Source organism: Macaca fascicularis, chromosome 14 (genome assembly GCF_037993035.2).
Source record: "Macaca fascicularis isolate 582-1 chromosome 14, T2T-MFA8v1.1".
Taxonomy (NCBI): domain Eukaryota; kingdom Metazoa; phylum Chordata; class Mammalia; order Primates; family Cercopithecidae; genus Macaca; species Macaca fascicularis.
Genome location: NC_088388.1, coordinates 110,814,606 through 110,836,199, shown reverse-complemented (window position 1 = coordinate 110,836,199; position 21,594 = coordinate 110,814,606). Strand labels below are relative to the sequence as shown.

At 39.7% G+C, this 21,594-nt stretch overlaps 1 pseudogene; it reads left to right on the top strand.

Annotated features, from left to right (window-relative positions):
* Positions 1–1,248: 1,248 nt before the first annotated feature.
* Positions 1,249–19,878, top strand: LOC123568836 (putative ribosomal protein eL43-like; annotated as a pseudogene).
* The last annotated feature ends 1,716 nt before the right edge of the window (positions 19,879–21,594 follow it).

The following is a 21,594-nucleotide window of genomic DNA, read 5'->3' as shown; positions in this document are numbered from 1 at the left end:
AAATAAATGTACGGATACCACAGATCTATTTATGATTGCATTATGATTTAGAGGGCTCCAAGGATTTTAGAGTCAGAATGACTGGCTCCACCATTTACTAATGATATAAATTTAGGCAAGTTGCTTAACCTTTCTGGTCTTCAGGTTTTCCATTTATAACATGGGTTACTGAGTTGTACAGAGCTATTATAGGAAGTAAATTAAGGAGAAGAAGCAGGAAAAGCCCCTGGCAGAGTTCAAGGAATATTAGTTACTCTGTCTCTGCCCTCTTTGATTTTAGCCCTCAGTTTAAAGGACTGGAACACATCTGAATGAACTCTGGATAATGCTACATAAAAGGCCTTACTACATCTCTAAAATTAATTACATCATCAGGGAAGACATGGTGACCCTAATATTGTTTGACGTTTTCCTATTGATAAGTATTGCCTTAAGCTGATTTACAAGGGCAATAAGCAGGACTTGGCTGATTATCACCTAACAAGCTCTGAGGTATAGGCTAAATCAGTGGCCCCCAACCTTTTTGGCAGCAGGGACTGGTTTTGTGGAAGACAATTTTTCCCGTGGCCCCGGGGGAGCAGGGGATGGTTTCGGGATGATTCAAGCATTAGATTCTCATAAGGAGTACACAAGCTAGATCTCTCACGTGTGCAGTTCACAATAGGATTCATGCTTATATGAGAATGTAATGCCACCACTGATCTGACAGGAGGAGGAGCTCAGCTTCACTCACCTCCTACTGTGCAGCCTATTTCCTAATAGGCCACAGGCCAGTACCAGTCCATGGCCTAGGGGTTGGGACCCCTGGTCTAAATTATCGAGCAAACACCTACTAACCTAAGGCCAGGAAATATCCAATTCAATGACCTACCACATAATAGTTAAGTTTTAGAATTACAATTAATAACCAATCAATAAGTGGTTCCATTATTTAGCTTAAAGACATACCACTATGCAAAAAAATCCCCCCCAAAAGAAAAAACAACCCTCCATTTCATTTCTGTGGGTCTGGACAAAACTTCTGATTCACTTGATAAACAGGACTGCTGTAGGTGATCTGGTATAAATGTTTATTGACAACTTTTATTTTTTCTTCAGCAGCTTCCAGCTAATTTCTGATTTCTTGCAAAATCAGAAATCAGTCAGTTTGGGGACTGACCAGGGTTTTGAAATATTCTACATGAAACAATTGCCTAAATTTTTTTTATAACATAGAGGGGAACAACACACACTGGGGCCTCTCGGAGGATGGAAGGTGAGAGAAGGGTGAGAATCAGGAAAAATACCTAATGGATACTAGGCTTAATACCTGGGTTATGAAATAATCTTTATAACAAACCCCCATGACACACATTTACCTATGTAACAAAACAAAGGAAAAAAAAAGATCATAATGAGATACCATTGCGCCTCTATTAGAATGACTAAAATGAAAAATTGACTATACCAAGTAAAACAAAAAATATAAATAAATAAATTGGAAACTTAAAAATAAAAAAATTTAATGATGCAGGGGTATGGAGCTAGGACAACATAAATTGCAAATCTATACAGGTTCAAAAACGCTTTCTCTTAAAAAACAACTTCCTAATAGTCTGAAATACTGTGATCTAGCCAGAAGTTTACAGCTAATTTTTGTGGCTGTGCAGCAGACACTGTTGGCTGCCTAACCAACAGCTATTTACCACCTTCAGCCTTGCCAACATTACCCCAGATTGGTTTAGGTATACACCATATTCTTCCTAGCCATATGCTTCAGAGAACTGAACTCAAGCTCCAGCCAAAGGAGGTCTATCTTGACTAGTCCAAATCAAGCAGGGAAATCCTCTTCTTGATTTTCAATATTATTTTTGAAAGGCCTGTGACTCAATTATGGCAAATGAGGCAGGAGGGAAGTCTGTTGGAGATGCTTCTAGAAAAAGTTTCTAAACTAAGAAAAGGTTTCAAAAAGATTCAGAGAGAAAGAGAGAGAGATTTTTTTTTCCTTGCTCTGGATGTCGGAGCATGAGAATGTGATGCCTGGATTACTGTAGCTGTTTTGAAAACGTGGAACGTGCATCCATGATATGCTGAGCACAAAGACAATAATCTCAGGTCCTTAATGGGTCAATGAACTGCTGAATTAGCCAACTCTAGAGTTTCCCTACTTCAGGCTGTTTGATTATGTCTTGTTTTTGTTAATAATCTGTTTTGACGTGGGTTTTCTGTTACTCCTAGGCAAAAACATCTGACATTATCAAGGCTGAATTAGATAGTGTAACATAACTGAATGCCTGGAAGCCATGTGTCAATTTTAATCATTTTAGTGAATTATCAGTATATTTCCCAAGCAAAGATGGACTTGGTTTTAAATAAATCACAACTTTGACTATTATATAATGATATTTGTTTCAAAAATGTGCAGGGTCACATTTTTTTGTTTGTTGTTACCATAAGTGCCTAAGTTAAACTGGTTCTTTATTGTTATTCTTTTCTAGATCATACCCTTTGCTGTGGCTATTCACAGCTACGATATTAGTATAGGACTAGTACAGTATGTTCTAGTACAGTATGTTTGAGAGTTTTTTGTTTTTTGTTTTTTGCTTTATAGCTAACTCATCCATGATTCTACTTCATTCCCTATATCTGAATTTATAGAAGTTTACTGAGACAATTCTAATTAGCATTTGTTTTGTCTTTTAATATTAGCTAATATTTATTGAGCACTATATTAGTCCATTCTCACATTGCTATAAAGAACTAGCTGAGACTGGGTAATTTATAAAGAAAAGAGGTTTAATCATTTCACAGTTCCACAGAAAGCATGGCTGGGGGGCCTCAGGAAACTTACAATCATGGTAGGAAGGCAAAGGGGAAGCAGGCACATCTTCCATGGCTAGAGCAGGAGGAAGTGAGAGCGAAGGGGGAAGTGCTACACACTTTTAAACAACCAGGTCTCATGATAACTCACTATCATGAGAACAGCTATGAAGTCCACTCCCATCATCCAGTCACCTCCCACCAGGCCCCTCTGCCAACATTGAGGATTACAATTTGGCATGAGACTTAGGTGGGGACACAGAGCCAAGCCATATTAAGCATTTACTACGTGGTAGACACTGTGCTAAGTGCTTTAACCTTTTTAAAGCACTCATTTTTTAAAGAATAATTCTGGGGAACGTGTGTATAATACATATATGTTATTTCAGTAAGATGTAATACTTAGAAAATGAGATGGTTATCTTTGCCTAATGCTTTTGGAATGATACATATTTTTATGCTTTGAAAAATTCTATGCTACTTTTTCCTTCACATATTTATTTTGAAGATTACACTGGGTTCGATTGTTGTTCTGAAGATTTATAATCACTGTTCATTCAGTAATTATTTGAGTGCCTTCTATGTGCTAGCTACAAAAATAAGACATGCTTTCTGCCCTTAAGGAATTAAGAATTGAGTGGAAGAGCAGGCAAATAAAAAGGTAATTCCAAGACACTTTTTAAAGATCCTAATATGTCCATTCAAAATGTCTGTTATGGGGACCCTGAAGGCAAATACCTATTCTGGACACAGAAGGAATCCTGGAGACAGTTACCCTGGATGAATTTTATCTGGTTGGTTGTTTTTTGTGTTGTTGTTATTGTTGTTTGCAGTGGCATGATGTATTAGTCTGTTTTTATGCTGCTGATAAAGACATACCTGAAGCTGGGTAATTTATAAGCAAAAAGAGATCCAATGGACTCACAGTTCCATGTGTTTGGGTAGGCCTCACAATCATGGTGGAGGGCAAAAGGCACATCTTACATGGTGGCAGACAAGAGAGAAATGAGAACCAAGTGAAAGGGGTTTCCCCTTATAAAACCATCAGATCTTGTGAGACTTATTCACTATCACAAGAACAGTATGGGGGAAACCGCCCCCATGATTTAATTATCTCCCACCAGGTCCCTCCCACAACACATGGGAATTATGGGAGCTACAATTCAAGATGAGATTTGAGTGGGGACACAGCCAAACAATATCACATGATTATAGCTCATGGCAGCTTCAACCTCCTGGGCTCAAGACACCTTCTTGCCTCAACTTCCCCGGTAGCTGGGACTACATACCTGAGCCACCATGCTGGGATTTTTTTTTTTTTTAGAGACAAGGTCTCACTATGTTGCACAGGCTGTTTTTGAACTCCTGGGCTCAAAGGAGCCTCCTGCCTTGGCCTGCCAAAGGGCTGGATTTATAGGTGTGAGCCACCACGTCTGACCTCCTGACTGATTTAATTTAATTTGTTAATTAAAATTTTTTTTTGAGACAAAGTCTGACTTTGCCACCCAGGCTGGAGTGCAGTGACATGATCACAACTCACTGCAGCCTTGGTCTTCCAGGCTTAAGTGCTTCTCCAACCTCAGCCTTCTGAGTAGCTGGGACTACAGGTGCATACCACCACACCCAGCTAATTTTTATATTTTATGTACAGACGGGGTTTCGCCATGTTGCCCAGACTGGTCTTGAACTCCTGAGCTCAAGTGATATCCCCGCCTTGGCCTCCCAAAGTGCTGAGATTACAGGTATGAACTACCACACTTGGCCTGCTGACCGAATTTTTTAAACGGCTTCTTTGAGACATCATTCACATAATATACAATTCAACCAAACTACAATATGATGGCTTTAGAATATCACAAAGTTGTACATCCATCACAATCAATTTTAGAACATTTCATTAGCACACGAAGATACCTTACACTCCTTAGCCATTACCCTCCCATGCTTGCCCCTCTGCCCTAGGCAACCACTTATCTATTTTCCTTCTTTATTGATTTGCCTATTCTGGACATTTCCTATAAATAGAATCATACAATATGTGGTCCTTTGTGACTAGCTTATTTTTCTTAGCAGAATCAAGAGGCATCCAGGTCATTGCATGTATCTGTACTTTACTCTTTTTGTTGCCAAATAATATTTCATTGCAGAAGCATACCACATTTTATTTATTCATTCATCAGGTGACAGACATTTGAGTTTCCATTGACTATTATGAATATTGCTGCTATGAACATGTATGCACAGGTTTTTATTTTATTTATTTACTACTTATTTATGTATTTATTTATTTTTTGAGATAGAGTCTTGCTCTGTCACCCAGACTCAAGTGCAGTGGCACGATCTCAGCTCACTGCAACCTCTGCCTCCCGGGTTCAAGCGATTCTCCTGCCTCAGCCTCCTGAGTAGCTGGGATTACAGGCATGCGACACCATGCCCAGCTAACTTTTGTATTTTTAGTAGACACTGCATTTCACCATGTTGGTCAGGGTGGTCTCGAACTCCTGACCTCAGATGATCAGCCCGACTCGCCCTTCCAAAGTATTGGGATTACAGGCGTGGGCCACTGCGCCCAGTCCTGGTTTTTATTTTTAAATACCTGTTTCTAGTTATTTTAGGTATATGCCTAGGAGTAGAATTGCTGGGTCACATAATAATTCTATATTTAACTTTTTGAGGAATGCCAACTATTTTCCACAGTGGCTGCACCATTTTACATTCTCAGTAGCAGTGTATAAATACTCCAATTTTCCATATTCTCACCAACACTTGTTATTATCTTTTTTATTTTAGCCATCCTTGTGGGTGTCTGACTGAATTCATAATGGTATATAGTACTTAGCAAGATACAGAAAGAAGGAAAATAGACCTAGGAAGAAAGAACAGCATGAAGTGCCTGGGTATTTAGGTTTAGTTGGAGCACTGGATGTATCACAAAGCGTGTGAGAAATGAGGAAAGAGGGTTGAAAAGTGGCTCTGCTAAGGAGTTTGGAATGCATTTTGAAGATCATAGAAGCCAATAAAGGAATTTAGCCAAGAGAGTGGCATGATCAACTTTGCATATTAAACTCACTCTAGGAGAAACACAGCAATTGATAAGTAGGAAGCAAAATGGGGAACAGAGACATCAACCAAAAAGGTGTTGCAGCAGACTAGGTGATAAATAATGGAACACTGGAATATGACAAAGGCAATAAAGATGTGGAAAAGGAGGATGTATCAAGAGATAATATGGAAACAATTTATAGGGCTTGTATCTATTTGGATAAGGAGGATGAGAAAGGGGACACCAAAATAATTCTCTGGTTTCTGGTTTTGACAATTGTGTGAACTTATTATACAATATATAGCTTTAAAAATAAGAGTGGTTAAAAAGAGCTATGAAATTCACCAAGATACAGAACATACTAGGGGAAAATTTTTTTGAGATGAAAGATTATGAATGCAGTTTAGATACGTCGAGGTTGTGAGGTCTTTGGGAATTCAAAGGGAGATATTCAATAAATAGTTGGATATTTATATCCAGTGTTCTGGAGACATATCTGGGATAGAAGTATAGATTTAAAATTTGGAAGCATATAGATAGGAGTTAAAGGTATAGGAGTGGATAGTACCACTTAGGGTTAGCAAAACAAGGAGCAAAAGGGCCAACCACAGAATCATTGGAAAGGCAAACTTAAGGTATTGGCAGAGAAAAATGAGCTCATAAAAGGGACCTAGTAATGATCAGAGAAATGAGGGAAAAACATATTTAGCACAATGTCACAGAAACCAAGGGAGTAAGATTTCAAGAAGGAAAAAGTGGGTTGTCAAGTGGATTACCAAATGCAGAATATAAAAGTTAAATAACATGTGAGCTGAAGTATCCATTAGATCTGGTAAAATTTTCACTGTCATAGAAACACTTGTAGGAAAGTGGTGGGTCAAAGAGGAAATGGGGGACAGACTTCTTGACAAGATAGAGCAGTAAGCTCATATTTGATACAGTCCCTCTACTGTAAACACATAGCAATGGTAGAATTTTTAAAGTAGAAAAGATAAATGACAATATGGACAAATTAAATTACAAAATATTTAAATAAATAAAATTTAGGGGAATAGGCCTATTAGACTCTAGATAGAAGAAGACAGTGGAAGCTGATGAGTTCAACTCCTACAGGGTAATGAGACTAAAAGTTCTCAGCCTAAGACAGAAGTAGCAATTGGCTCATTACTTAATGCCAGTGGCTGTGATGGGATTTTCCCACTCGTGAAAGAAAGGCAGAAAAATCCTGTCCATCTGCCTTCTAGGTTTTAGTTGAATAGAAGCTGGGCTTAGTGAGATGGAAAGATGAAGCCATAGTCTCATGATTCAGAATTTATATATGATATCTTTTTTTTTTTTTTTTTTTTGAGATGGAGTCTTGCTCAGTAGCCCAGGCTGCAGTGCAGTGGCATGACCTCGGCTCACTGCAACGCTTACCTCCCGGGTTCAAGCGATTTTTCTGCCTCTGCCTCCCACTAGCTGGGATTATGGGCACCCGCCACCACACCTGGCTAATTTTAAAAAATTTTTAGTAGAGATGGGGTTTCATCATGTTGGCCAGGCTGGTCTTGAACTCCTGACCTCAAATGATTCACCCACCTCGGCCTCCCAAAGTGCTGGGATTATAGGCGTGAGCCACCGTGTCCAGCCTATATATGATATCTTGTAGCTCAGTGATAGCACCCAATATGACAGCAGAACAGTAGCCCTACTCATCATTATAAAATCCCATTTAGAATTGGGAAGGAGATGTAAGAAGCGTGATGAAGGCAACTGCAAAACCACTATAGAGTAAGGAGTGGTGGGCATAGAAGCAGAGAAATAAAGAAGGAAAAGCAAACTGAGAATCTACTGAAAACCAAAATTCCAAATACATGAAGAAATGCCATAGTAAGAAAGATAGGCAACAATAAAATCAGCAATAAGAAAAATGAAGGACCTTGGAACCCACCCATTCTTTTACTTTAAGAAAAGGACAAGTAATTGTTGCAGAGGTATTTTCCATTTCTATATTTTGCAGCTGCCTTTTTGTAAGAAGCACTTTTTCCAAATAAAAAAAATTAAATAAAAATTTAAAAATAAAAATGAGGGACTGGGTGCAGTGGCTCACACTTGTAATCTCAGCACTTTGGGAGGCTAGCATGGGCGGATCACCTGAGGTCAGGAATTCAAGACCAACCCGGCCAACATGGTGACACACCATCTCTACTAAAAATACAAATATTAGCCCAGCGTGGTGGCCCACGTCTGTAGTCCCAGCTACTCAGGAGGCTGAAGCAAAAGAATCACTTGAATCCAGAAGGCAGACACTGCAGCGAGTTAAGATTGCGCCAGGGCACTCCAGCCTGGGCAACAGAGTGAGACTCCGTCTCAAAAAAAAAAAAAAAAAAAAGTTGAGGGGGGTGTAATAATTGTATTTAGAAAGGGCAAGAAATACTACATTAAAACAAGCAGAATTTTAAAAGTGGATGGACATGAAAAAGAACCATTTAAATGTATTAGAAATTAGTTGATGTTATGAATGCTATAAGGAACAAAGTTACACATTTACAAATTGAAAGAAAGCTGAGGAATTCACTCAGAATACAGCAAATTGGGGGAAAAGATTTTTAAAAATAAGAACAGTTAGGATATATTGAGGAGAAAATGAGAAACCAATATGTATCCAAATAGGTGCTTCTAAGAATTAATAGAGAAAATGATAAAGCATTACTTGAAGAGATTTTTCAGAATTGAAGATGTGAGTCTTCAGATATTGGGCAGGATAAATAATACTAAATATACACTTAAATATATGATCACGAAAATTCAGAATAATAAGGATGAGAAAAATCTGAAAAGATATGAGGACAAAAAGATGTATTAATTACAAATGAGTTATGATTAGATTGACAGCAGACTTCTCAGCATCAGTAAAAATCAAAAGACAATAGAGTAACGGCTTCAAAGTACTGGTGGGGTAGAAACAGCTGCTAACTCATAGTTATAGGTAAGTTATCACTCAAAGTAAAATATGCCAGGAATGCAAAGATGATTCAATATTGGAAAATCTCTCAATATAAATTTACTGTATTAATAGACTAAAAGAAAATAAAATCTTATGATTATCCCAACTAATGTGTGGTTCAGCTTCTCTATTTACATGGAGGGAAACTTCTGTTAGATAATCAGAAATAAAAGAAATTTCCTCAAGTTGGTAAATATTATATAACAAAAACTTAGCACAAACATACTTACCAATGAAAATTTAATTCATTCTATTCCTTTGAATATCCTGAGCAAGACAAAGATGCCCATTATCACTCCTAATATTTTACATAGCAATAAAGGTTCTGAACAATGCCATAACAGAAGAAAAACAAAGAAGAGGTGTAAGAATTGGAAGGGTAGAGATGAAACTGTTATTATTTATAAATGATATAATAATCTGCTAAAACAACCCCAAAAGAATCAACGGACAGGCCACAGACATGGTGGCTCATGCCTGCAACCCCAGGACTTTGGAATGCTGAGGTGGGAGGATCACTTTAGCCCAGGAGTTTGAGACCAGCCTGGACAACATGGTGAAACTCCGTCTCTACAAAAAAAAAAAAAAAATTAGTCAGGCGTGGTGGTGCACACCTGTAGTTCCAGGTACTTGGGATGCTGAGGTGGGAGAATCACCTGAGCCTGGGAGTTCGAGATCGAGGCTGCAGTGAGCCAAGATCACATCACCGCACTCCAGCCTTGGGAAATGGGAGGGAGACCCTGTCCTCCCTCACCCCCCCAAAAAATCAGAATCAACAAACTATTAGAACTAACAAGAGAGTTCAGCAAACTTGCAGCATATAATCTCAGATTATGAAATACTGTGCTGGTTATCTACTTCTGCATATCAAACTACCTGAAAATTTAGTGGCTTAAACAACAATCATTTTATTAAACCTTACCAGGTGGTATTCAGCTGGTAGATGGTCTCATCTATAGGTTTTAAGGTGACTTAACTCTCATTCCTAATGCCTTGGCATGGATGGTTGGAAAGGTGGGCTCAGCTGGGCCTCTCTCCCTGTCCACATAGTGTCAGGATCTCTCTACAAGATCTCTTCAGCAGATAGTCAGATTTCTTATATGGTGGTTCAGGTCTCCAAGAAAGAGTGTTCCAAAAGACAGAAAGTGGGAGCTGCAAGTTTAAGGCTAGGGCTGGAAATTTATACAGCGTTTCTTTTGCCATAATTTTTTGACCAAAGCAGTTGCAAAGCCTTTCTATATTCAAAGGGAAGGGCACAGACCCCCAATCTCTTGGTGGAGGGAGAGTAAAAGAGTTTCCAGCCAACCTTAATCCAAGAGCATACAGAGCATACAGAGTGGGAGAAAGTATATGAAATCTCTAAAATTCACAAGGAATAATAGCATTAATAGCAATACTATACAAGGAATTCATAAGAATCAGCAAGAAAAGGACAGCTACTCCAATTTTCTTTAAAAAGGACAAAGAATATGCATAGGACATTTATGCAAGTGGAAATCAAGAAGCCAACATGAGGCCGGGCGCGGTGGCTCAAGCCTGTAATCCCAGCACTTTGGGAGGCCGAGACGGGCGGATCACGAGGTCAGGAGATCGAGACCATCCTGGCTAACACGGTGAAACCCCGTCTCTACTAAAAATACAAAAAACTAGCTGGGCGAGGTGGCGGGCGCCTGTAGTCCCAGCTACTCAGGAGGCTGAGGCAGGAGAATGGCGCAAACCCGGGAGGCGGAGCTTGCAGTGAGCTGAGATCCGGCCACTGCACTCCAGCCCGGGCTACAGAGCAAGACTCCGTCTCAAAAAAAAAAAAAAAAAAAAAAAAAAAAAAAAAAGAAGCCAACATGCATACAAAGGAATGCTGAAAATAACTAGTAGTCAGTGAAATGCAAATCAAAGTAACAATAAGCTATCTCTTTACAACAGTGTTTCTCAATATTGGCATTACCAACATTTTGGGCCCCTTTGTTGTGGGGGCTTGTCTGTGCCTTGTAGGATGTTTGGCAGCATCCCTGGCCTGTACCCACTAGCTGCCAACAGACATCCCCTTTGTGAAAATAAAAAATGTCTCTAGAAATTGCCAATTATCTCCTGGAGGATAAAATTGTCCCAGGTCGAGAACCATTGCTTTGTACCTATCAGCATGGCAAAAAATAGAGAGCCGGTTAATGTTTTGTTTTGTTTTGTCTTTTGTTGAGACGGAGTCTCGCTGTTTCCCCAGGCTGGAGGGCAATGGTGCAATCTTGGCTCACTGCAACCACAGCTTCCCAGGTTCAAGCGATTCTCCTGCCTCAGCCTTCCAAGTAGCTGGGACTTCAGGCGCGTGCCACCATGCCCGGCTAATTTTTGTATTTTTAGTACAGATGGGGTTTCATCGTGTTAGCCAGACTGGTCTCTAGCTCCTGACCTCATGTGATCCACCCACCTTGGCCTCCCGAAGTGTTGGGATTACAGACATGAGGCACCATGTTAATGTTGTGTTAGCAGAGATACGGCAACATAAGAAGCCTCAGGCCTTATTGATGGGTGTGTGAGTGGCACAGTCATTCTTGAGAGCAATAGTCAAATTAAATATAGACATAGCTCAGGACTCACCAGTTCAACATAGGGGTAATTTACACAGGTCCATAAAGGAACATATATGAGGATGTTCTCTGCAGCTTTGTCTGATAATGGGGAGTTAGAGGCAAATTAAAATGTTGTGGCAGAATATCCTATCCAATAATAGCAGATATCTTTTTCTCAGTGCACATGAAAGCTTCTATAGGACAGACCAAAAGTTAGGCCACAAAACAAGTTTTAACACATTTTAAAAAACTGAAATCATACAAAGTATCTTTTCTGATCACAATGAAATAAAATTAGAAATCACTAACAGAAGGAAAAAGGGAAAATTCACAAATTAAACAATACACTCTTAAACAACTACTGGATTAAAGAAGAAATCACTGCTGGGCACGGTGGCTCATGCCTGTAATCCCAGCACTTTGGGAGGCCAAGGCGGGCGGATCATGAGGTCAGGAGATCGAGACCATCCTGGCTAACACGGTAAAAATACCAAAAAATTAGCTGGCCATGGTGGCCGGTGCCTGTAGTCCCAGCTACTCAGGAGGCTGAGGCAGGAGAATGGTGTGAACCTGGGAGGCAGAGCTTGCAGTGAGCCGAGATCCCGCCACTGCACTCCAGCCTGGGTGACAGAGCGAGACTCTGTCTCAAAAAAAAAAAAAAGAAGAAGAAGAAGAAGAAGAAGAAGAAATCACAAGGGAAATTAGAAAATACCTTGAGACAAACGAAAACCAGAACACAGCTAGGTGCTGTGGCTCACACTTTGGGAGGCCAAGACAGGTGGATCACATTAGCCCAGGAGTCCTAGACCAGCCTAGGCAAAATGGTAAAACCTCATCTCCACAAAAAATACAAAAAAATAGCCATGCATGGTGGTGCGTATCTGAAGTCCCAGCTATTCAGAGAGTTAAGGTGAAATGACCCCTTGTGTCCAGGAGGCCAAGAGAGCAATGAGCCGTGTTTACACCTGTCTCAAAAAGAAAGAAGAAAAGAAAGAAAGAAAGAAAGAAAGAAAGAAAGAAAGAAAGAAAGAAAGAAAGGAAGGAAGGAAGGAAGGAAGGAAGGAAGGAAGGAAGGAAGGAAGGAAGGAAGGAAGGAAAGAAGGAAAGAAAGAAGGAAAGAAAGAAGGAAAGAAAGAAAGAAAGAAAGAAAAAGAAAAGAAAGAAAGAAAAGAAAGAAAGAAAGAGAGAGACAGACAGAGACCCTGTCTCAAAAAAAGAAAATAAAAGAAAGAGAGACTGGGCACAGTGACTCACGCCTGTAACCCCAGCACTTTGGGAGGTCAAGGCAGGTGGATTACTTGAGGTCAAGATGGTGAAACCCTGTCTCTACTAAAAATACAAAAATTAGCTGGGCGTGGTGGCGGGCGCCTGTAATCCCAACTACTCAGGAGACTGAGACGGGAGAATCACCTGAATCCTAGAGACAGAGGTTGCAGTGAACCGAGATCATACCAGTGCACTCTGGCCTGGGCAACAGAGCCAGACTCTGTCTCAAAAATAAATAAATAAATAAATAAATAAGAAAGAAAAAGAGGACACAACATACCGAAACTTATGGAGTGCAGTAAAAGCAATACTAAAGAGAAATTTATATCTGTAAACACATACAGTAAGTCCTTAACACTGTTGATAGGTTCTTGGAAACTGTGACTTTAATAACAATTTTACCATAGGCTGATGTAAACAAAACTATGTTTCTGGTCATGAAAACATCGCTAAACAAAAACATACTTCTGGTCACGAAAACATCATGAAACTTCTAAATAGAAACCAAAAACACTTCTAATTTTTTTTTTAATTTTAATTTTTGTGGGTACATAGTAGGTATATATATTTATGGGGTACGTGAGTTGTTTTGATACAGGCATGCAATGCATAATAATCATATAATGAATAATGGGGTATCCATCTCCTCAAGCATTTATCTTTTGTGTTACAAACAATCCAATTATTCTCTTTTTGTCATTTTAAAATGTACAGCTGGGCCAGTGTGGTGGCTCATGCCTGTAATCCCAGGCTGAGGCGGGTGGATCACTTGAGGTCAGGAGTTTGTGACCAGCCTGGCCAACATGGCGAAACCCCATCTCTACTAAAAATACAAGAATTAGCCAGGCGTGGTGGTGTGCAGCTGTAGTCCCAGCTACTCGGGAGACTGAGGCAGAAGAATCACTTGAACCCAGCAGGCAGAGGCTGCAGTGAGCCGAGATTGCGCCACTGCACTCCAGCTTGGGTGACAGAGTGAGACCCTGTCACACACACACATACACACATACACATACACAAAGTACAGTTAAATTATTAATGATTATAGTCACCCTATTGTGCTATCATATAGTTTTATTCATTCTTTCTATTTTTTTTTTTTGAGTCCATTAACCATCCCCACCTTCCCCCAACCCACACTACCCTTCCCAGCCTCTGGTAACCATCCTTCTATTCTATTGCTATGAGTTCAATTGTTTCAAGTTTAGATTCCACAGTAAGTAGGAACATGCGATGTTTGTCTTTCTGTGCCTGGTTTATTTCACTTAACATAATGACTTCCAGAGTTCCATCCAGGTTGTTACAAATGACAGTATCTCAATCTCTCTTATGGCTGACTAGTACTCCATTGTGTGTAAGTACCATATTGTCTTTATCCATTCATCTGTTGACAGACATTTAGGTTGCTTCCAAATCTTGGCTATTGTGAACAGAGCTACCACAAACATGTGAGTGCAGATATCTCTTTCATATACTGATTTCCTTTCTTTGGGATATACACCCAGCAATGGGATTGCTGGATCATATGGTGGCTCTATTTTTAGTTTTTTGAGGAACCTCCAAACTGTTATCTAAAGTAGTTGTACTAATTTATATTCCCACCAACAGTGTACAAGGGTTCCCTTTTATCCACATTCTTCCAGCATTTGTGACTGCCTGTGTTTTGGACAAAAGCCATTTTAACATTTCATTGCAGTTTTGATCTGCACTTCTCTGATGATCAATGATGTTGAGCACCTTTTCATATGCTTGTTTTCCATGGTGTCTTTTGAGAAATGTGTATTCAGTTTTTGCCCATTTTAAATCAGATTATTAGGTTTTTCTTATAGAGTGGTTTGAGCTCCTTTTATATTCTGGTTATTAATCTCTTGTCAGATGAGTAGTTTGTAAATATTTTCTCCTATTCTGTGGATTGTGTCTTCACTTTGTTTCCTTTGCTGTGCAAAGCTTTTTTTTTTTTTCCTTGAGACGGAGTTTCACTCTTGTTGCCCAGGTTGCTGGAATGCAATGGCACAATCTTGGTCACTGCAACCTCCACTTCCCGGGTTCAAGAGATTCTCCTGCCTCAGTCTCCCAAGTAGCTGGCATTACAGGCATGGGCCACCACGCCCAGCTTATTTTGTATTTTTTTTTTTTAGTAGAGACGGGGTTACTCAATGTTGGTCAGGCTGGTCTCGAACTCCTGACCTCAGATGATCTGCCCGCCTCAGCCTCCCAAAATGCTGGGATTACAGACGTGGGCCACTGTGCCTGGCTGTGCAGAAGACTTTTAATTTGTGATCCCATTTGTCCATTTTTGCTTTGGTTGCCTGTGTTTGTAGGGTACAACTCAAGAAACTTTTACCTAGGCCAATGTCTACGAGTTTCCCCAATGTTTTCTTATAGTAGTTTCATAGTTTGAGGTCTTAGCTTTAAGTCTTTAATCTGTTTTCGTTTAATTCTTGTATATGGCAAGAGATAGGAGTCTAGTTTCATTCTTATGCATATGGATATCCTGTTTCCCCAGCAGGATAACAGTCTCTTTAACAAATGAGACTGTTTCTTTATTATTATTTATTTATTAAAGAGACTGTCTTTCCCCCAGTTTATGTTCTTGGCACCTTTGTCGAAAATGAGTTCACTGTAGGCGTGTGGATTTGTTTCTGGCTTCCTTACTCTGTTCCACTGGTCTATGTGTCTGTTTCTATGCCAGTATCATGTTGTTTTGGTTACTATAGCTCTTTGGCATAATTTGAAGTCAGGTAATATGATTCCTCCATACTTCTAATATTAAACATCAAGATAAATGTGAAGTATACATACATTTAAGAAAGATTACTGGCTGGGCATGGTGCTCACGCCTGTAATCCCAGCACTTTGGGAGGCCGAGGCGGGCGGATCACGAGGTCAGGAGTTTGAGACCAGTCTGGCCAACACGGTGAAACCCCGTTTCTACTTAAAATACAAAAATTAGCCAGGCATGGTGGCAGGCACCTGTAATCCCAGCTACTTGGGAGGCTGAGGCAGGAGAATCTCTTGAAACCAGAAGGCGGAGGTTGCAGTGAGCTGAGATTGCATCACCGCACTCCAGGCTGGGCAAGAAAAGCGAAACTCCATCTCAAACAAAAAAAAAGAAAGAAAAGAAAGATTATTAAAAATAAGTAAGGTAATTATTTACCCAATTTTTGGTAAGTCAGTGAGTGACAGTATTTGTAGCAGTGGTGAGTTAAATGAAGGAATAAATGTTTGCAAAGTGAAAACTGTAAGGAGCATCTCCTACCACCACGCAGTTCAAAGGCAAACAATCACAAATCTGGAGGCCTCGCTGAATGCTTTCTATTATAGCATTGCTTATGTTGTGCATCTGTATGATTATTGTAGGCTTTATGAATTTTTATTTTATAAACTTTGTATTCATTCATTCATTCATTCATTCGTTCGTTCGTTCATTCATTTTCTGACTGGCTTATTCCAGTTCAGGGTCATAGGTGGCTGGAACCTATCCTGGAAGCTCAGGGCACAAAGAGGGAACTGACCCTGGATGGGATGCCATGTACGCCCCCACTCTTTCAGACTGGGACCATTTAGAAATTCCAGTTCACCTAATGTGCACATCTTTGGGATGTAGGAGGAACCTAGAGTACCCAAAGAAAACCCACACAGACTTGGGGAGAACATGCAAACTCTAAACAGACACTGTCCCAGCAGGGAAGTAATTCATTTTTCTCATCAACCTAATAATGATACAATGTTAAACAAAACAACATTATTTGAAGACCTACTGTACAATGAAAATAAAGAAAAATTGCAAATTAAAAAACAAATTTTACATCATAAGGAACTAGAAAAAGAAAAGCAAATCCAAAGCAAAGCTAGAAGAAGAAAGAAAATAATAAAAGAGCAGAGATAAATAAAAGAGAGAACAGAAAAATAAAGGAAGTCAATTAAACCAAAAGTTGTTCCTTTGAAAAGATCAACAAAATTGACAAGCCTTACCTAGATTGACTAAGAAAAAAAGAGAGAAAATCAAATTACTAAAATCAGAAAAATGTGGGGACATTATTGCAGATGCAAACAGAAATAAAAAAGATTATATGAGAATACTATGTACAATTATCTGCTAGCAAATTGGAAACATAGGTCAAACAGATAAATTCCTAGAAACACATAGTTTACCAAAACTGACTCATTAAGAAATAGAAAATCTGAATAGATCTATAATTTAGAGTAAGGGGTTTGAATTAGTAATCAAAATACCCCAACAATGAAAGCCCTGGACCAGATGGCTTCACTGATGAGTTCTACCAAATATTTATATAAGAATTAACATCAGTCCTCCTCAAGCTTTTTCAAAAAAAGCAAAGAGGAGGAATACTTCCTAACTCATTCCAGAAAACCAGCATTACCCTGATACTGAAGCCAGACAAAGACATTACAAGAAAAGAAAACTACAGACCAATATACCACATAAATCTTCAACAAAATACTAGCAAACCAAATTCAGCAGGATATTAAAAGGATTATATATATTCTTGAAATGCAAGTTTGAGTCAACATATTAAAATCAATTGATACAATACACCACATTGACAAAATAGAGGGGAAAAAAATCCCACAGGATCATCTCAGTTAATGCAGAAAAAGCATTTGACAGAATTCAAAACCCTTATGCGATAAAAACACTCAACAAACTAGGAATAGAAGGAAACTACCTCAACATAATAAAGACCACATATGAAAAACCCACAGCAAACACCAAACTCAATGATAAAAATTCAAAATTTCGGACAGGTGTGGAGGCTCACACCTGTAATCTCAGCACTTTGGGAGGCCGAGCCTGGAGGATCACTTGAGCCCAGGAGTTCAAGACCAGCCTTGGCAGTATGGCGAAACCTCCTCACTACAAAAACTACAAAAATTAGCTGAGCCTGGTGGCATGCACCTGTAGTCCCAGCTACTCGGTAGGCTGAGGTGAGAGTATTGCTTGAGTCTGGGAAGCAGAGGTTGCGGTGAGCCAAGATCGTGCCACTACACTCTAGCACTTGACCCTGTCTCAACAAATAAAAATCAAACAAACAAACAAACAAACAAAAAACCTGAAACTCCCCCCAAAACTAAAAGTTTCAGTCTATTGCTGGTTCTTGGAAAAAAAATAAACGGTTTTCCTTTAAGATCAGGATCAAGACAAGGATACGCACTTTTGCCACTTCTACTCAGTGTATTATTAGAAGTTCTGTTCAGAGCAATTAAGTAAGAAATAAAAGTATCCACACTGGAAAGGAAGAAGTAAAATTATCTGTTTGTAGATGACATGATCTTACATGCAGAAAACCCTAAAGATTATACACACACACACACCAGTAGAGCTAATATACAAATTCAGCAAAGTGGCAGGACACAAAACCAACAAACAAAAATCAGTTTCATTTCTATACACTAACAATTAATAACCTGAAATAAAGATTAAGACAACAATACTATTTACAATAACATCAAAAAGACTAAAATACTTAGGAATAAACCAATAAGGTAAAAGACTTATACACTGAAAACTGTAACGTATTGCTGAAAGAAATTAAGAAGACATAAATAAATGGAAAGACATCTGTGTTCATGAATTGGAAGACTTAATATTGTTAAGATATCAATATTAGCCATACTGATTACAGAGTCAATGCAATCCCTATCAAAATTCCAATGACTTTGCAGAAAAAAAAAAAAATCTGTCCTAAAATTCATATGGAATCTCAAGGGACCCTGAAAGCTGAAAAAATCTTGAAAAAGAACAAAGTGGGAAGACTTAGACTTTCTGATTTCAAAACTTATTACAAAACTACAGTAATCAAAATGGTGTAATATTGGCAAAAAGGCAGAATGTAGATCAATGTAATAGAATATAGAGTCCAGAAATAAACCTTAGTGCATATGGGCTTGTGATTTCCAACAAGGGCAACAAGATCATTCAATGTGGAAAAGACAGTCTCTCCAACAAATGGTGCTGGGAAAACTGAATATTCACTTGCAAAAGAATGAAGTTGGACCCATACCTTATACATACCTTATACTATAGATAAAAAATAATTCCAAAACTATCGAAGACCTACTTTATTTATTTATTTTTAATTAATTTTTTTTTGAGACACAGTTTTGCTCTTGTTGCCCAGGCTGGAGTGCATGGCGTGATCTTGGCTCACTGCAACCTCTACCTCCTGGGTTCAAGCAATTCTCCTGTCTCAGCCTCCCAAGTAGCTGGGATTATAGGCATGCACCACCATGCCCAGCTAGTTTTGAATTTTAGTAGAGACAGGTTTCACCATGTTGGCCAGGCTGGTCTTGAAATGCTGACCTCAGGTGATCCACCTGCCTCGACCTCCCAAAGTGCTGGGATTACAGGCATGAGTCACTGCGCCCAGCCAAAGACCTATTTTGTAAGAACTAAAACTATAAAACTCTTAGAAGAAAATAGGGGGAAAGCTTTGTAACACTGTATTTGGCAATGGTTTCTTGGATATAACATCAGAAGCATAGGCACCACCAACAAAAAATAGATAAACTGGACTTATCAACATTAAAAACTTTTGTGCATCAAGGGACAGTATCTAGAGAGTGAAACAACATCTTCCTCTCTGGGCTCAGACGTAGTTTGCGGTGACATGGCCAAACGCACCAAGGAAGTTGGAATGAGGCTGGGAGCGGTGGCTCACACCTGGAATCCCAGCACTTTGGGAGGCCGAGGTGGCTGGATCACTTGAGGTCAGGAGTTCGAGCCTGACCAACATGGTGAAACCCCATCTCTAATCAAAATACAAAAATTAGCCAGGCATGGTGGCACACACCTGTAGTCCCAGCTCCTGGGGAGTCTGAGGCAGGAGAATAGCTTGAGCCTGGGAGGCGGAGCTTGCAGTGAGTCAAGATTGCACCACTGCACTCCAACCTGGGCGACAGAGTGAGACTCCACCTCAGGAAAAAAGAAAAAAAAAAAAAAGAAAGTCGGAATAGTTGGTAAATACAGGACCCACTGTGGGACTTCCCTCTGGAAAATGGTGAAGGAAATTGAAATCGGCCTGCACGCCAAGTACACTTGCTCTTTCTATGGCAAAACCAAGACGAAGAGATGAGCTGTGAAAATCAGGCACTGTGGTTCCTGCATGAAGACAGTAGCTGGCAGTGCAGGGACTTACAATACCACTTCGGCTGTCATGGTAAAGTCTGCCATCAGAAAACTGAAGGAATTGAAAGACCAGTAGACGCTCCTCTACTCTTTGAGACATCACTGGCCTATAATAAATGCGTTAATTTACGTTAAAAAAAGAGAGAGAGAGAGAGAGAGAGAGAGAAACAACAATCTACACAATCAAAGAAAATATTTGCAAACCTTATATCTGATTAGAAATTAGTATCTGGAACATGTAAGTATGTATAAAGAACTCCTACAACTCAACAACAAATAAACAAACTACCCAATTCACAAGTGGGCAAGGAACTTGAATAAACATTTCTCCAAAGAAGATACATGAATAGCCAAAAAGCACACAGAAAGATGTTCAAGGCCAAGCCTGCAATCCCAGCACTTTGGGAGGCCTAGGCGGTTGGATCACCTGAGGTCAGGAGTTTAAGACCAGCCTAGCTAACATGGTGAAACCCCGTCTCTACTAAAAATACAAAAATTAACCGGGCACAGTGGTGCGCATCTGTAGTCCCAGCTACTTGGGAAGCTGAGGTAGGAGAATTGCTTGAACCCAGGAGGCAGAGGTTGCAGTGAGCCAACATGGTGCCACTGCACTCCAGCCTGGGCGACAGAGGGCAACAGAGCGAGATTCCGTCTCAAAAAAAAAAAAAAAAAGGAACAAGAGATGTTTAATCATTAGCCATTAGGGAAAATATGAATCAAAACCACCATGGAATACCACTTTATATCCACTAACATGGCTATTATAAGATGCAAACAAAAACAAAATAAGCGTTGATGAGAATATGGAGAAATTGAAACCCTTGTGTATTACTGGTAGGAATATAAAATGGTACAGCCATTATGGAAAAGTTTGGCATTTTCAAATTGTTAAACTAGAATTATCGGCCAGGCGTGGTGGCTCACACTTGTAATCCCAGCACCATGGGAGGCCGAGGTGGGCAGATCACTTGAAGTCACGAGTTCGAGATCAGCTGGCCAATATGGTGAAACTTTGTCTCTACTAAAAGTACAAAAATTGGTGCGGTGTGGTGGTGTGTGCCTGTAGTCCCAGCTACCTGGGTGACTAAGGCAGGAGAATCGCTTGAACCCATGAAACAGAGGTTGCAGTGAGCCAAGATCACGCCACTGCACTCCAGCCTGGGTGACAGAGCAAGACTCTGTCTCAAATAAAAACAATCAACAACAACAACAACAAAAAAACAAAACGAAAACATATAGAATTATGGTATGATCCAGCATTCCACTTCTGAATGTATACCTCAAAGAATTGAAAGCAGGGACACAAACAGAAACTTGTATATCAATGTTCATAACAGCATAATTCACAATAACTAAAAGATGAAAACAACCCAAGTATCCATCAACAGATAATGGAGAAGCAAACTGTGGAATATACAGGCATGGAATATTATTCAATCTTTTTTTTTTTTTTTTTTTTTTGAGACGGAGTCTCCTCTCTCACCAGGCTGGAGTGCAGTGGTGCAATCTCGGCTCAATGCAACCTCCTCCTCCCAGGTTCAAGTGATTCTCCTGCCTCAGCCTCCTGAGTACCTGGGATTACAGGTGGGCGCCACCACGCCTAGCTAATTTTTGTATTTTTTTTAGAAACGGGGTTTCATCATGTTGGCCAGGATGGTCTCAATCTCTTGACCTCACAATCTGCCTGCCTTGGCCTCCCAAAGTGTTGGGATTACAGGTGTGAGGCACTGTGCCCAGCCTATTCAATCTTAAAGAAGAGGAGGCTGAGGTGGGAGGATCGCTTGAACCCAGG